The sequence below is a fragment of the Silene latifolia genome, chromosome X, assembly GCF_048544455.1.
Source record: "Silene latifolia isolate original U9 population chromosome X, ASM4854445v1, whole genome shotgun sequence".
Taxonomy (NCBI): Eukaryota; Viridiplantae; Streptophyta; class Magnoliopsida; order Caryophyllales; family Caryophyllaceae; genus Silene; species Silene latifolia.
The window spans coordinates 188,263,703-188,281,461 of NC_133537.1; the positions used below are offsets into that span (position 1 = coordinate 188,263,703).

The 17,759-nt window shown below is 40.1% G+C and overlaps 1 non-coding gene across 1 annotated transcript; it reads right to left on the reverse strand.

The window, feature by feature from the left end:
* Positions 1 to 17,444: 17,444 nt before the first annotated feature.
* Positions 17,445 to 17,551, reverse strand: LOC141625656 (small nucleolar RNA R71). Its single transcript, XR_012535424.1, has one exon. It is a non-coding gene; the product is annotated as a small nucleolar RNA R71 (small nucleolar RNA).
* Positions 17,552 to 17,759: the final 208 nt, after the last annotated feature.

A 17,759-nucleotide genomic window follows, 5' to 3' on the forward strand; every position in this document is an offset into this window, starting at 1 on the left:
TCAGTAATTTATTAAGGGTTAATTGATAGGAATAATCCGAACTATTGCACATCTTCTTATAACAATCCGAACAACACTTTAACTCACAATAAAACACACTATTGCTCTTCTCTTTTCATACTGCACTTAGCCCATTATTAACCTCTAATTTCCGGTAAACTAACAGGTGACCCATTTTTTATCTAAGCCTCTCTCTTCTTCCTCCATTAATAACCTCCATCACCACCCACCAACCAGGCAACCAACATAGCAGTCACTACCATGACGACTACCCTAGACCCACAACCATCGATATTTCGCCGTCGATCTCGCTTACGCCTACAACAAAGTGCCGTTATCTTTATTACCAGTAAGATTTCCACTTGATGGTTGTATATTTTCAGTTGAGTAGTTGGCTATGTATGCAATTATCTTAATTAGCCGTAAGATTTCTACTTTCATCAATTCCTCAATTCCTGTAAGCCCATTGGTCTCATTTTAACATTCTACTTCTTACAATTGGCAATAAAACCCATACGCCATCATTGGACAATCATAGGAATAGAAGGGGAAAACGAGGATGAATCCACTCATTTATATGAAATGATTGGCCAAGAACTATTGGGTTCATGTTTGTTGGTCCAAAAATGTTTAGATGAGGCTGTGGATCTATCGAAGTGCTTGATCCAGTGATACCGAGTGGCTTCAAGATTCGGTGCTGGAAGGTTGAGGGTGTGAGTGTGGGCGGTGATGATGGTGAGTTGTGGTCGGACTAAATCTTTTCGGTAACTTGTCGTTAGGAGCACCTAGATCAAAACACAATTTATAGCTTCACAAACAACTCTACAATTAGTAAAGAGGCAAGTAAAGGTCGGATCCCAAGGGACCGGAATTGAGATGAGATTTCAATTGAAACTAGTGGTGTCTTAGGGGTGTCACAATTTGGGTTGATGTAGAAGGTCACTAAACTAAATAGCAATGAAAGTAAATAAGTAAGATGAATTGAAAGGGTTGTAAACAATTGATAAAAAGCACTAGGGTATCATGGGGTCATAGGGGATTCATGGGAATTGATCATACAAACATGTTCTCAAATTATAAGCAAGCAATTATTGTTGTGATGGATTGAGTTGGGTTATATCTTACAATCCTAGGAAAGTTTGGGTCCCGGAGCCGAATCGATTAGATTGTACAACACCTACAAGTCGACTTAATCTTCCCTACTCAACAACATGCATGGTCTAATGAGACTCGAGTTGGTTTATGTCTTACAAGTCTCATTGAAAAGATAGGTGATGGGTAAAAAATGCAAGGATTCGTAGGCTCGCATTTCATCAAACATAACATGTGCATGAGTTGAGATCAAAACAAGTAAGCAAATAAACCGTGAAAGCATATTAATTTAAGCATGAATCATTCCCCATGTTGGTTTCCCCTAATTACCCATTAACCCTAGCTAGGTCACTACTCACTCATTGTCATGTTGATCATGCTAGCAAGGTTGTCAATCATACCAACAAAATGAAACATGATGAACAAATGAAAGTAATTAACAATAATTAAAAAGGGATTAAGAGAATTATACCTACTAATGATTCCAATAATAAAGCAAAGAATAAAAGAAGTACTTGATGCTTGATTGAGAGGTTGTCAATCTCCCAATAATAACCCAAATAATCTTCAATTACCCAAAATAAAGGATGAACAAAAGAGAGATTAAGGAAATAAAACTTGTATTAAAACTTGATTAATTGTTGATTACAAAACTAAAGGGATATTTGATTGATATTAACTACTCTAAGAATTGATAAGAAGAGCATGCTCTTCTAATAAGACTAATGGGGTATTTATAGTGGAAATTAGGTGGATGCATTAGGGTTAACTAAGGGCTAAACTAGTAATTACACTTTTGAGATTTGAGCAGGGAGACGCCGGTATTTTTCGAAGGAAGGCTTCTTTCTTTGAAGCTTGAAGAAACGGATTTTTGCTGGACTGGAATCCGTGCGTCTTAGGCACGGGATGACCGGATTCAACGGTCTCTGCCCGTGCGTCTTTGGGGGAAAACGCACGTCTTCTGGTAGCTGCTGCCCGGGCGTCTTTGAAGGTAGATGCACGGATTGTCGTGCTGGGGACGGGCGGATTCAGGGCAATCCGCACGGATTGCTCCTCAGTCTTGTTTCTTCTTCTTTTCTTCCCTTTTCTTCATAAAATCCTTGGGGATTTCCTTGGGGATGCAAGGATCTTTCCTCAACATTGCTCATCTACTATAATATGTACGAAGGCCTTCTAATCTTGTCTCTCCTTGATGCTTGGTCATTGAATTCAATCAATTTAGTCTCATTTTGCCATGAAAATGCAAGGTTTGCACTCCTTTCCTACCAAGGACACAAAACCTCAAAGAATATGCAAAACAAAGAACTAAAGACAATAAATGACCCAAATATGCACTAAAAAGCATGGGAACAAGGCTAATTCAGGGACTAAATATGCGCTAATTATGGTCACATCAAATATCCCCAAACCGAACCTTTGCTCGTCCCGAGCGAAGAGGTGACAAAGACTAGGACCATTATTTAAAATAACCTAATAACATAGCCGATATGAGACAATTAGCGGGTCTCACTATGCCCCTTCAACTCACAACAAGACAACCATGAGGTAGGATGCCTTCTTGCAAGGCAAGGTGGGTCTTGCCAAAATGGCGACACATCCAAACATTAAGCACATAAAATCAAATAATGGATGCAAAAGGAATAGCCACTTCCTCATCAAGTGGCGGAGGCAACTAAAAGAGAACAAATTTAAGAGCATATAATCCGTCACAAATACTAGTTCAACAAATTACTAAGGCTAAGAGGATGGCACTAAATCACCTCCAAATGGTGTTAAACTAGACTACTTTCGTCCTCAATTTCCAAATGCTTTCGTCAAGAGCGATCGGATGGTTATGGAATGATGATCCCTATGATGCTAGTAGCATATGACATGACAAGTCTCGAATTCTCTACAAAAGTAAAAGTCATGGATCGTCCCAAGCTCGACAAAGTGGCTTGATAAAAAGGCTTTTTGGGAATGAAATGCTCAAATCTTTATAAACAAAGGGTGGATATGACTAGTATTCAAAATTTGATCTCATTCAACTTTCACATTTCAAAAATTAGAGATGGGGTTTGTCCCTTCCGGGCTAGTGTCCTTTGCTTTCGCCAATCGCTTATTAGGCAACCGGTTAACCTCTAGACAATAGCTTTTCGGGGTGATAGTCACTCTGTCTCTGGGCGGTCGAATTCAAAACCGTGTGTGGGCCCAATTCAATGGATCCCTCTCCAAAGCACATCGAAGTGGTATACCTCCATCAAAACAACTAAAATTCTTAATAATTCAACATTTCATAACATTTGAGGTTTCCTTGGCAATAAATTACTTCCACATAACAAAATTTTTGAAATGAGCACTTCAAACTTATTGATAGAAAATATTTTTGGGTTGCCTTACCACAAGGTCAATCAAGGTCACCTAGACAAGTTAACCAAGTCCACATCGCATCACGGGGTTGGAATAGGTGACTCACATGCAAACCCTTGACTAGGCTTTGGGTCATGAGTCAAAGGATACTAGTATGACACAGCCTAGGGTGTTTTACAACCATTCTAGTAGGCAAAGTCTTAAGTTGAAAAAGTATTTTTAATGGCTTAGTTGCTATTGTCAAAGTTCTCAATTAGGCACTTTTCAAAATATTTTATCTAAATGCAACTATATGCCATGATGCAACTAATATATACATCCTAATGCAAGTGATTCTACCAACTAATATGACATATAAACTAAATGCAAGTCCTAAGTTCACATTGTTATACCGCATCAATCAAAATAAAGCCACATAGTCATTAACATAAAGAGGAAAAAGGAGATTGGAAAGATCATACCATGCGGTCTTCATGATCCTCATGCCTCGGATGTGGCGTAGTCAATCAATGTGAACAAGGATAGACAAACATAATATATTCAAATAATATATACAAGACTACACTACAAAGGAAATGAACTTGTTTTTGGGTTTTTCAATTTTCAAATTTTTATGGTTTTTCGAAATTTTTCAATTTTTTTGGATTTTTGAATAAAAGTTAAGTTAGAATTCCCCATCCCCACACTAATATGGGCATTGTCCTCAATGGCCAAAATGATGAGAAATTATGCAAACATGATGCATGAATTCTATACTAAATGCAAGCTATACTAATCTATACTACATGATGCATGGTTTTTGTTTATGACGGAGAGGATAATTTAGATTACCTCCCGTTGTGTATGCATGTACTTCCCCAAACCGATTTAGACATTATTGCTAATGTCCTAAGGTTGGGTGTAGTTCATGCACACACTATGCAATGCATGAAACTAATTTTGTCATTTTGGATTTTCAAAAGGTGGGAACAATAAAATGAGAATACCTCAATGAGGCTGAGGTGTTAGTCCTCTATGGTGCTAGGACTACTCCAACAATGATCAAGATAAATAAAATACAAGTTAAAAAAACACAAACTTCTTTTCATGAAACTTGAAAATTAAAGAGAGGAGATGAGGAAACTTCACTTAAACTTAGGTGGGTGCCTCTCGCCCGCTCCACCTAGCTATGAAATAATCCTCTAGAGATCGGCATCATCTCCTTCTAGATCGCTATCCCATATCTCCTTTGATGCATCACTCATACTTGGGTCCATGAACTCGTCTTCTTCACTTTCAAGCTCCACCGTGTCCCCTCCGCAAGAATTGTTGCTTCCCTCCTCTTGTCTCCCGTTTGCTCCTTCATTTGCCCTCTCCGAATTGGGGAAGAGTAGGTCCATTTGAGCCCATGAGGAAAATGCTCCTTCCTTACTAATCTTTCCCTTTTGAACCATATCGTGGTATTGAGGATAGAGTGCATAGTAAATGTCCACGTTGGTTTCGTATTGGCGGAAGTGCAAATCTTGTAGAATTCCCGTGACAAAGTCGTCACGGGGAAGGATGAAGGGGTTGGGATGGTTATACGGTTGATAAGTAAATGGGCAGGGAGGCACTTTGATCTTCTCATCTTGGGATTGTTGCTCTTGTTGTTGTTGTTGGGGATTTTGATGTGGTGGTGCTTGTCTTGGTTGGGTTGGGTTTGGAGGGATGAGGTAGGATGGGATTGGAGATAAAGGTCCTCTTCTCGAGGAAATTCGTGGAAGGCCGGTCATCGGTAGATATATCGGATCGCTTCCTTTCGTTAACCACTTGATCCGCTTATCAACCCCCTCAAGGGTTATCCAATGATGATGAATGAGAAGAAGATCTTCATTTATCCTCGTGTTTCCCGAAAGTGGAGCATACTCATTATTCTCGTTGAATCTCGGATTGAAATGCTTCGCAAGCCTAGTAATGAGTCCTCCATTCACAATGTGTTTCATTCCGTCGTCATCACCATTCCTAAACTTCGCCCATTTCTCGAGTAACACTAGCGGTGCACTGAAGTGATACGCACTTCTTCCTTGAATATTGAGGTAGGATTCCATAAACACAAGGTCTAATTGGTTCACGATCGCCGGATCTCGGCGAGCAAAGAGGGTGCCCGAGAGAAACCGGTAAGTGACTCTTAAGATCGGATTTTGGACATGAAAAGCAAGACATTCCTTGTTGTGTATGAAGTCCCGGCCGGTCATGGCCCTCCACAAAGATTCAACACTGTATTTCTTTGGCTTCGATGTTCGGGTAGGCGTAACATCGAGTCCAAGCACATTTGCGAATTCTACAAGGGTCATCATTCTTGGGACATTTTCCAACCTAAACTCTATGCATATTGTTTTGTTCAAGGTTGTAATCTTCAAAAAGCTCAAAAACTCTAGCACAAGAAATCGATAAGTTTGCTCATACATATGGAAAAGGGTGGAGAGACCAAATACTTCAAACAGAGCTTCCACTTGGTGATAAATCCCAAGTTTCCTCAAGGTATCATGACATAAGAACTTAGTGGGAAGAATGTTCTTACTTAGAAGCCGGTGGAAGACTAATCTTTGCACATCATTGACAAATTCCACATTTGAGAAGTCATCAAGCCTTGTAAGATCTACAATCTCTTCATGCTCCCTTCTTAATGTGTTGATATGGGAGGTAGAAGAACTTCCTCTCATCCTTGGTCTCCTCCTATTCCTAAAAGAGGATCTCCTTGGTGCCATTCCTTGATTATTGAGCTGGATTCTTTTGATTTGTGAAGAAATAAAGATGCTCCTTGTTGATTGAGTGTTGACTTTGGAAACCCTAGAAAATAAGGGCTTTTTGATTTTTAGGGGTTAAAGAGTGATTTGGATATGCTTGGGAGTCATAAGTTGGTGGGTTTTATAATGCAAGTGGAAGGAAGGGTGATGTGTCACTAAATGTGTGGTGGGGTGTAATTTAATTAAGAAAAGACGGGTCAAATCACCGTGGGAAGAGGCATTCGGTCGAGCGTAAGACGCTCGGATTCAGGCTTCTCGGGACGGGCGGATTCTGGGTAAGACGCCCGGATTCTCTCACAGCTAACTTTCCAAAAATATGACGCCACAAAGACGGGCGTACCGAGTATAAGACGCTCGGATTCTTCAATAGCGACACGGGCGTCTTCTGCTGAAGACGGGCGGATTCCCTTCCAGGGATTTTTCTTGAAATGCACAGGTAGAAAGCCGGGCGTCTTTCTGCAAAGCCGGCTGGATTCTTCAGGACGAGCGTCTTCCCTTCTGAGACGCTCGAATTCTCCTTCAGTCCCAAAATCTTCGAATTCTCAGCTTAGCAGGACGGACGGTTTCTTCCCAGGACGCCCGGATTCCAGCAAGGCGGCCGGATTCTAGGGAACACGCACGGGTTTAAGCTGTGAGTTCTTCCTTTGACTTCCTTTCCCCTTATAGACGCTTCCCCACACTTGAAGATTGTTTCCTTCCTTCATTAAAAGTCGTTAGTGACCCTCCCTCACTTACTCTCATGAAAAGAGCTTATGTTTATTATTATTAAAGGAATGCAATAAAATTATAAATACAAGTTAGAGGGTTAGTATATTTACAAGTGGTGGTTTAGGGAGGACTCCACCAAACTCTCCCTTTGTTGGTTCTTTCAAGGATGGGAAGGCCCGAGGTAGGTGACCTCGACCTCTCCAATAAACGCTCCTTCATAGTATGGCTTCAATCTTTGACCATTGACTTTGAACTTGCTTCCATCTTCCGCCTTGAGTTCAAAATCTCCATATTTTCCAACTTCGGTTATCACATAGGGACCCATCCATCTAGAGTTCAACTTTCCCGGAAAACGTCGGTAGCGGGAATTGAATAGGAGGACTTTGTCCCCTTTGTGCAAGGCCTTTTGTCTAATTCTCTTGTCATGGAGTAATTTCGTTCTTTCTTTGTAAATCTTTGCATTCTCATAGGATTGTAGTCGGAATTCTTCCAACTCTTGAATTTGAATCATCCTTTTTTGCCCACTCAATTTGAGATCAAGATTGAGCGCTCGGATTGCCTAAAAAGCTTTGTACTCCAATTCGATTGGCAAATGACATGCTTTTCCATAGACAAGCTTATAAGGGGAGGCTCCTATGGGAGTCTTATAGGCCGTCCTATAAGCCCAAAGAGCATCATCACGCTTTGTGCTCCAATCTTTCCGAGTCTTGTTCACAACTTTCTCAAGGATTTGTTTGATCTCTCTATTTGAAACTTCAACTTGACCGCTTGTTTGAGGATGATATCCCAAGCCGGTTCTATGTTGAACACCATATTTGGTCAGAAGAGATGCAAGTTTCTTCTCATGGAAATGCGTTCCTCCATCACTTATAATTGCTCTAGGAACTCCAAATCTTGGGAAGATTATCTTCTTGAAGAGCTTGGTGACCGTTTTTGCATCATCATTCGGAGTGGCAATTGCCTCCACCCACTTTGAGACGTAGTCTATGGCCACAAGGATGTACTTATTCCCATTGGATGTCACAAAGGGACCTTGGTAGTCGATCCCCCAAACATCGAAGATCTCCACCTCTAGAATGCCCCTTTGCGGCATTTCGTTCCTCCAAGAGATATTCCCCGTTCTTTGACAAGCATCGCAATAAATGATAAATTCTCTTGTGTCTTGAAACATCGTAGGCCAATAGAAGCCCGATTGAAGAATTTTTGCAACGGTCCTCCTTGCTCCATGGTGCCCACCGTAGGGTGATGAGTGACATTCTTCCAAGATTCCTTGGACTTCCCATTGAGGGATGCATCTCCGATAGAGCCCATCACTACACTCCTTGTAGAGGTTTGGGTTATCCCAAAAGTACCTCTTCACTTCGAATAGGAATCTCTTCCTTTGGTTGTGATTCAAATTTGGAGGGAGTACTTTTCCAACAATATAATTAGCATAATCGGCAAACCATGGGGTGATGTGCCTTTCGAGTTGTGTTTGAATGGCCATCAAAATATCGTCGGGAAATGAGTCATTGATCGGGGTTTCTCCATTTTCATCATGCAGCCGGATCCTTGACAAATGATCCGCCACTATATTCTCGGCTCCTTTCTTGTCCCTTATTTCCAAGTCAAATTCTTGAAGAAGCAAAATCCATCTCAACAATCTTGGTTTTGCCTCCTTCTTTATCAAGAGGTGTCGGAGAGCACGATGATCCGAAAATACAATCACTTTGGATCCAAGCAAGTAGGAACGGAATTTGTCCAAAGCATAGACAATGGCAAGAAGCTCCTTCTCGGTGGTATCATAGTTCACTTGGGAGGGGTCAAGAGTCTTGCTTATATAATAGATGGTGTGAAGAGCTCTTCCTACCCGTTGGCCAAGAACCGCTCCAATGGCGTAGTTGCTAGCATCACACATAATCTCGAGTGGTAGTTCCCAATTTGGAGGTTGGATGATCGGTGCCGAGATTAGTGCTTCCTTGATTCTATTAAAGGCTTCAACACACTCATCAGTGAATTGGAATTGGGCATCTTTAAGCAAAAGTTGAGTGAGGGGTTTTGCTATTTTTGAAAAATCCTTTATGAAACGGCGATAGAAACCCGCGTGACCGAGAAAACTTCTCACCCCTCTAACATTCACGGGAAGTGGGAGTTTCTCTATCACCTCAACTTTAGCTTTATCGACCTCGATGCCCTTTTCCGAGATTAAATGACCCAAAACAATTCCTTCATTGACCATGAAGTGACACTTTTCCCAATTTAAAACAAGACTAACATCTTCACATTTTTGCAACACAAGAGAAAGATTATGCAAACATGAGTCAAAGTCCTTTCCATAAACACTAAAATCATCCATAAAAACTTCCATTATGGTCTCTAAGTAATCGGAGAAGACACTCATCATGCATCTTTGGAAAGTGGCGGGGGCATTACATAAATCAAAAGGCATCCTCCTATATGCAAAAGTACCATAGGGGCATGTGAAGGTGGTCTTATGTTGGTCATCCGGGTGTATAGGGATTTGGAAGAATCCCGAATACCCGTCAAGGTAACAAAAGAATTTGTTGGAGGCTAACCTCTCAAGCATTTGGTCAATGAATGGTAGGGGGAAATGGTCCTTTCTTGTTGCGGAGTTTAATTTTCGATAGTCAATACACATACGCCAACCGGTGATCATTCTTGTGGGTATTAGTTCATTCTTTTCGTTTGTCACTACCGTGGTGCCTTCTTTCTTAGGTACCACTTGGACGGGGCTAACCCACAAAGAGTCCGATATGGGATATATGATTCCCGCATCAAGTAATTTCATAACTTCTCCTTTGACGACTTCTTGCATGTGGGGGTTCAATCTTCTTTGAGGTTGAATGGTAGGTCTATGGTCTTCCTCTATATGAATTCTATGCATGCAAAAGTTGGGACTTATCCCCTTAAGGTCATCTAGACTATAACCTATAGCCTTCTCATGTTGTTTCAACACATCAAGCAATTTTACCAATTGGTTCTCATCAAGTCTATCATTAAAAATCACGGGTTTGGTCTTTGATTCATCAAGGTAAGCATATTTCAAATTTGGGGGAAGGGGTTTTAAAGTAGGAGTTTGTACCTCACTTTCCTCCTTTGGAGTTTCATTGAGAATTTGCTCCATCTCCATTAGACATTCCATTCTCATAGCATATTCAACTTGTTCTTCATTCTCATCAACCTCATCATATTCAAATTCCATGATGGGTTCCTCTTGCTCTTGAGCTTGTAAAATATCTTCTAGGATGGATTGCTCATCTTCTATGGGTTGACATGCTTCCACAAGGATGTTATGCACTAGTACGGATTGTGCATGAGTAAGTTCTTTGTTAGCTAGAGCGGCCTCAAAAAGATCCACCTCCAATTCCCAATACATATTTTTAGCCTCACTTGCTTCCAAGGCTTCCAATGCTTGCATGGGATCTTTGAAGAAAGGTATACTTAAGTGGTCCTCTACAAAACAATCTATAAGGTCCATCTTTCAAAATATCAAATAACTTGAAAACAATTAGAACAAACCTTGAGGAGTTTTACTTCCCCAAGGCAAAGAAAGACACAACTAATAACAATATAACAAAATCTAAATCAAGTTAACACCGTCCCCGGCAACGGCGCCATTTTTTTAGTCGGGACTAAATCTTTTCGGTAACTTGTCGTTAGGAGCACCTAGACCAAAACACAATTTATAGCTTCACAAACAACTTTACAATTAGTAAAGAGGCAAGTAAAGGTCGGATCCCAAGGGGCGGGAATTGAGATGAGATTTCTATTGAAACTAGTGGTGTCTTAGGGGTGTCACAATTTGGGTTGATGTAGAAGGTCACTAAACTAAATAGCAATAAAAGTAAATAAGCAAGATGAATTGAAAGGGTTATAAACAATTGATAAAAAGCACTAGGGTATCATGGGGTCATAGGGGATTCATGGGAATTGATCATACAATCATGTTCTCAAATTATAAGCAAGCAATTATTGTTGTGATGGATTGAGTTGGGTTATGTCTTACAATCCTAGGAAAGTTTGGGTCCCGGAGCCGAATCGATTAGATTGTACAACACCTACAAGTTGACTTAATCTTCCCTACTCAACAACAAGCATGGTCTAATGAGACTCGAGTTGGTTTATGTCTTACAAGTCTCATTGAAAAGATAGGTGATGGGTAAAAAATGCAAGGATTCATAGGCTCGCATTTCATCAAACATAACATGTGCATGAGTTGAGATCAAAATAAGCAAGCAAATAAACCATGAAAGCATATTAATTTAAGCATGAATCATTCCCCATGTTGGTTTCCCCTAACTACCCATTAACCCTAGCTAGGTCACTACTCACTCATTGTCATGTTGATCATGCTAGCAAGGTTGTCAATCATACCAACAAAATGAAACATGATGAACAAATGAAAGTAATTAACAATAATTAAAAAGGGATTAAGAGAATTATACCTACTAATGATTCCAATAATAAAGCAAAGAATAAAATAGGTACTTGATGCTTGATTGAGAGGTTGTAAATCTCTCAATAATAACCTAAATAATCTTCAATTACCCAAAATAAAGGATGAACAAAACAGAGATTAAGGAAATAAAACTTGTATTAAAACTTGTATTTAAACTTGATTAATTGTTGATTACAAAACTAAAGGGAGATTTGATTGATATTAACTACTCTAAGAATTGATAAGAAGAACATGCTCTTCTAATTAGACTAATGGTGTATTTATAGTGGAAATTAGGTGGATGCATTAGGGTTAACTAAGGGCTAAACTAGTAATTACACTTTTGAGATTTGAGCAGGGAGACGCCGGTATTTTTCGAAGGAAGGGCTTCTTTCTTTGAAGCTTGAAGAAACGGATTTTTGCTGGACTGGAATCCGTGCGTCTTAGGCACGGGACGGCCGGATTCAACGGTCTCTGCCCGGACGTCTTTGGGGGAAGACGACGTCTTCGGTAGCTTTGCCGGGCGTCTTTGAAGGAAGACGCACGGATTGTCGTGCTGGGGACGGGCGGATTCAGGGCAATCCGCACGGATTGCTCCTCAGTCTTGTTTCTTCTTCTTTTCTTCCCTTTTCTTCATAAAATACTTGGGGATTTCCTTGGGGATGCAAGGATCTTTCCTCAACATTGCTTATCTACTATAATATGTACAAAGGCCTTCTAATCTTGTCTCTCCTTGATGCTTGGTCATTGAATTCAATCAATTTAGTCTCATTTTGCCATGAAAATGCAAGGTTTGCACTCCTTTCCTACCAAGGACACAAAACCTCAAAGAATATGCAAAACAAGGAACTAAAGACAATAAATGACCCAAATATGCACTAAAAAGCATGAGAACAAGGCTAATTCGGGGACTAAATATGCGCTAATTATGGTCACATCAAGTTGTGAGGGCATCGGTAATGGCGTTGGTGGTCGATCTGATGGCGATTGGGTTGTGTTGGTGGTAGTGTTGATGATGGCCGGGTGGTGGCCGGTGGGTAGATGACGGAGTGTCTTGGGTGGTATTTTTTGTTTGCTAAATTAAAAGAAAAAAAGAGTAATAACCTGATCAACAAGTAAGCGGTTACCTATTCTAATTTGAGAAGATGATAGTTAAAATTGGGTTTATTGTGGGTTAAAGTGTTGTTTGGATTATTATAGGAAGATGGGCAGTAGTTCGGATTATTCCCATCATTTAACCCATTAATTAATTAGATTTAAGACCATAATTGAACAACAATCAAGAGCAATTTAACAATCAATTCATTAGTTAACCCTTTTCTAACAACCTAGATCTCCTTTCACCCTAGAATATGAAATTAGCTACGCATACTAACGGTAATAACAACAATAATATGAATGAAAGACATAATTGCAAACATAAAAGATGAACAATAACAATTGAATAAATATTGAAGAAAGATTAATAATACCGTAACAAATTGAGGTGGAACGAGTTATAGATCCGAAAGCAATACTAATAAAACTAGACTAAGATTTTTTAGAGAGTTTTCTAGGGTAAAATAAATGTAGCTAGGTAAAATAAAGCGTAAATAAACATAGGGTACGAATTGGCTATTTATAGTAAAACACAACCGACTTAAGGAAATTGCGGAAAATCCTGAGAATATAGTGTACTCGATCGAGCATGGGTGTACTCGATCGAGTACATAGCCAGTTGATCGAGCCTGGGTGGGATTGATCGAGGATCCTCTCTATTTCAGCTCATCTTTTCTTCGTGTTGTCTTCTTTATTTCTCTTCCTTTATTCTTCTAGATTCCCGTGCCATGCTTCGTGTATTCCTTCATGCCCACTACGCGATGCCCATTTCATTCCTTTGCTCCTCAAATGAATCATTTCTGCATTAAAAATCAAATAGCGGAAGTAACAACATTCTAACATAAAAGGCATGTAATTAATATAAATTAGCACGAAACCGTATCAAAAGTAATTAAGGGAAGGCATAAATATGCATATAAATATGACTCATCAAGGAGCATCCTCCACATCTTTATCTTTCTCAACCACAATAGGATCATCCACCTTCTTTGAAATGGCACCACCCTCCTTAGCATTAGGAGAGACCTCCTCCTCAACGAGCACCTCTTCACTTCCTTTAGGCATAGGGGGCTCATCATCCTTGGTACCAAGCTTACTCTTTTTCTTAAGCATTACTAAGCGGTGAGGAAATGGCAATCGAATCTTAATGGGAGGCTCGAGCTCATTTTCCTTTGTAATGGGGACCTCCCCTTCAACTTCTTTCACAATAGGCTCTTCACTAGCCTTCTTTTGAGCATCTCCCCCAAGCCATGGATGGTCCATGGCAGGGTTGTATGTGGTGGTTGTTGTGAGGGAGGAAGATGAATTGGAGGTTGGCGTTATTAATTGGATATATAAAGTTAATAAAAATGACAAAAATATGATCGTTGACGAAAGTTATAGGTAATTAATGTTAAATTTAACGGAAATTGTTATCGAGGTTAAATGCTGGAATAAGTAGACAAGACAATGATAAGTAGTAATAGAATTTAAGAAGATACCTCGTAGAAATTAAAAAAGTTATAGCCTTATAGGGGTACCTCATACAATTTCTCTTAGATCTTAAAACTAAAAGCTTACATCTATGTGTTTGGACAACAACAGGTTTAAAGACATATTTCAGGAAGTCTATGAAGTAAAGTGGAAAGCGAAATTTGAAGAACACTCAATCTGATTTGTTTAAATATAGCGTGGATAATTTTGGTTGTTTGTCAGACATTTTATGAAATTGGTAGTCAATTTATTTAGGTATGAGCATTGGTTGATGGATGATATGGTTGCTTATGCTGTAAAAAGTGAAGGTGGATATGTTTGGGCTTGTAAAAACTATGATGGAGATGTCCAGAGTGATTTACTTGCACAAGGAAACTTACCACCTCATCATCCAAAGTTATGGATGGTCCATCATAACTTTTTCCACTTCTCAAAGCAATAGCATTAACGGTCTCATGTGGTTACTCTCCTTGGTGTGGTAGTTGACCCGTCTTTCTTAGAGAGCTAGATGAGGCTAGCTGAGTCATTTGATTCTCTAGCATTTTAACAGCGGCACTGTGAGTTAGGTCACTCTTTTGCATTTGGGCCAACAAGATGTCTTGAGTTTTAGCCATTTGCATGACCAAGGCTTCAAGTTTGCTTCCCCCCTGGTCATTTTGTTGAGAATTTGGGGGTAGACCTTGAGTTGGTTGGAAGTTTTGTTGAGAATTTTGTTGAGGTGGCCATTGATTTTGGCCTTGAAAACCTGGTGGGTTAACGTACCTTTGTTGCGGTGGAATGTAAGTATTTTGTTGTTGTTGTTGAGGTTCGGGCACATAAGTATTTTGTGGTTGAGGATTTAGCACATTTGTGCTTTTGTAGGACAAATTTGGGTGGAATTTCAAATTAGGATTATAAGTGTTGGAGAAAGTACCCGGAGGATATGCACTTTGTTTAAAACTTTGATAAGCATTTACCTCCTCAAAAGTTGCCCTACATAAGGCGGCAGCGTGGCCCGCTCCTCCACAACCGTCACAAACAACTATTTGGCTCGTAGAGGACATGGCATTGACTTGTTGAAGAGAGTGATATATGACTTCTTTGCACCAAATTTCCCTTCTTCTTTCATGTATTCTGACTCCTATCGAGTCGGTTATGTGCGCCTTACCTTGCATTTTGTGCCCGATACCCGCGTCTATGATTTTGTGCCCCTCTTGCAGGATTTGAGGCGGTTATAGAGAAATCAGGGCAAGTGAGGCGGTTCGATGATTAAGCATGTGGAAAAGAAGGTTGAGATGTTGAACCAGTGTTCTCTGCCGGCAGGCCGGCACCCGGTCCACCGGCAGGGAACATGACCTGGTGAGGAATTAAGGAGAAATGTTGAAGAGGTGTTCTCTTCCAGCAGGCCGGCAACCGGTCCACCAGCAGGGAACCCCGTCCCATGCCTTAGACAAATTAAGGAGAGAATTGAAGAAAAAAAAGAACAAGTTCTCGCTGCCGGTTGGCACACCGGTCATCAAGGTGAATAATTGAAGTTGAAACTCAGCAAGAGGTGTTCTCTGCCGGAAGCCGGTCCACCGGCAGGGAACACACCCAAGCCAATTCCAACACATTTTTGAAGAAGATCTCGCTGTCGGCAGGGAGGCCGGCAGCCGGTTGACCGACACAGAGACCAAACCCGCGAGATGGGCTTTATTTCCTCCTTATGTTTAATCCAATGGGATAGTATAAATACCCCTTGCCTAATCAATTGTAAAGAATACCCTAGATAGAAAATTTCCTCTAAGTTTATGCAAACCCTATTTAATCCAAGTCTTAATATTTCCTTAATAAAATATTAATTACTTATAAGATTAGCTTAGAATTGGCTACTATCAATTGTTTACATTTGGTATTTGAGTTGTATTTGAAGATTGGTGAAGATTTTTTCTTCCATTAATCCAAGATTACAACTTTGTCTTAGAATTGGTATAATTTCTCTTCTAGTTTGTTTATCTTTCAATTGTTTACATATTCAAGTTTATTTAATTAATCTATCTTTACAATATGTCTTCTCTTATTTGTTACATGTCAAAGTTCCCATCTTTTGAATTTGTTATCATAACCATGTGTCAGTAGTTCCATACTAGGATGGAGGGGGATCTCATATAGCACCATAAGGGTAGATTATAGCATAGTAAGATTATAATTCTTGGGTTTAAGCTTCTCAACTTTATTGTGCATGCTAGGTGTTTGTGTTAATGCTTGAATGAGGGTTTAAGTGCTTTCACTATCTATCTTTGCTTGTTGGGTGAGAACTTGGCTAGTAAATAGGATTAGCATGATAAAATTGTAGTTGGGTTGATTAGGTGAGGACTTAATCGATCTTACCTTAGGGATTAGTCTCATATCGAGAGATAGAGTCTTTTCTATGCTTTTGCTTTCGAATTTATCACCCTATGCATGTCTCCCCTTACCTACATGAGTGATCCCAATATCCTAGTCTCTTAATTATTGTTATTCACCATCTTAAGAATTCATCTAATTTTCCTTGTTTTAGTGATTTCCTCTAGTTAGCTAAACCTACTCAAACCTATTTTATTTGAACTAAACTAGTAGCTAAATATCTAATCCTAGAGCCATAGACACCGTCCCTTGGGTTCGACCCTCGTAAGTACAACGACATCGTACACTTGCGAGGAATTACAAATAAAATTCACATCAAGTGTTTGGCGCCGTTGCCGGGGACGGCAACATTGGATAGGATTAGTTGTTTTCATCTAGGCTTAGTTCTTTTATTTGTGGTTGTTTGTTTTCTCCCTTTGTCCTAGTGCATCTCTTGCATTAGGACTATTTGATCTTTTGTTAAGTGAATGAATAGGTGCTATATCGGACCTCTTCTCCCACTTGATCACGAGATCAAGAGGACACTCCGGGCAAGAAGAAGATTAGCTCTTTCGGCATTTCGAGGATCTCCACCAACTCTTAACCCACCAATCACCCAAAATTCCACAATTGATCACTTAAACCTACCACCCTCTTCCTCCACCCTTTCACTACTTCACATTCCACACAACTCTCCACCTCAAAACTCTCCCGTTCATTCACCACAAAATTCACCAACCCATTCACAACATTCTAACCATACAAACCAAACCGAATCTCCACGAAACAATCTCATAAACGAAGATATGGCGGACCAACCAATGGGCTATTACAATAGGCCGGACCCCAATCGTGCATGTTCGGCTATCAACTATGGAGCTCTTGCTCCCAATACATTTGAACTCTGGCATCATGTAATCAACTACATGTAACAAGGCACTTTCCATGGGATGAAGAATGAAGATGCACACCAACATCTTACATCGTTCAAGGAGAAAGCAGGTTCCATTAAGCATAACGGTGTGATGGAGGAGCAAATTCTCTTGATGCTCTTCCACATCACTTTAAAGGATAACGCTAAGAAATGGTTAAATTCCCATGAACCGGGCACGTTCACTACTTGGGAAGCCTTGTCCAAGGCCTTCATCAACAAGTTCTACCCACCTTCTAAGACCGCGAGAATTCGTCATGAGATTCAAACTTTCAAACAAAGACCAATGGAGACTCTAAGTGAAGCTTGGGAGCGTTTTAGAGACCTTCTAGCATCTTGTCCACACCATGGTATCCCGAAATGGATGACCACCCAAACCTTTTTCCAAACTCTTGAGCAAAGGTTCTGACACATGATCGTGGCGGCATCGGGTGGAAATTTTGATGGAATGAATAACGCTCAAATCACGGAAATGATTCAAAATATTTCCGAGATGTAGAGTAGTTATGCTAGAGATGTGGACTACAAGAGTGATGGACCTTCCAAGATAGAGACGGAGTAT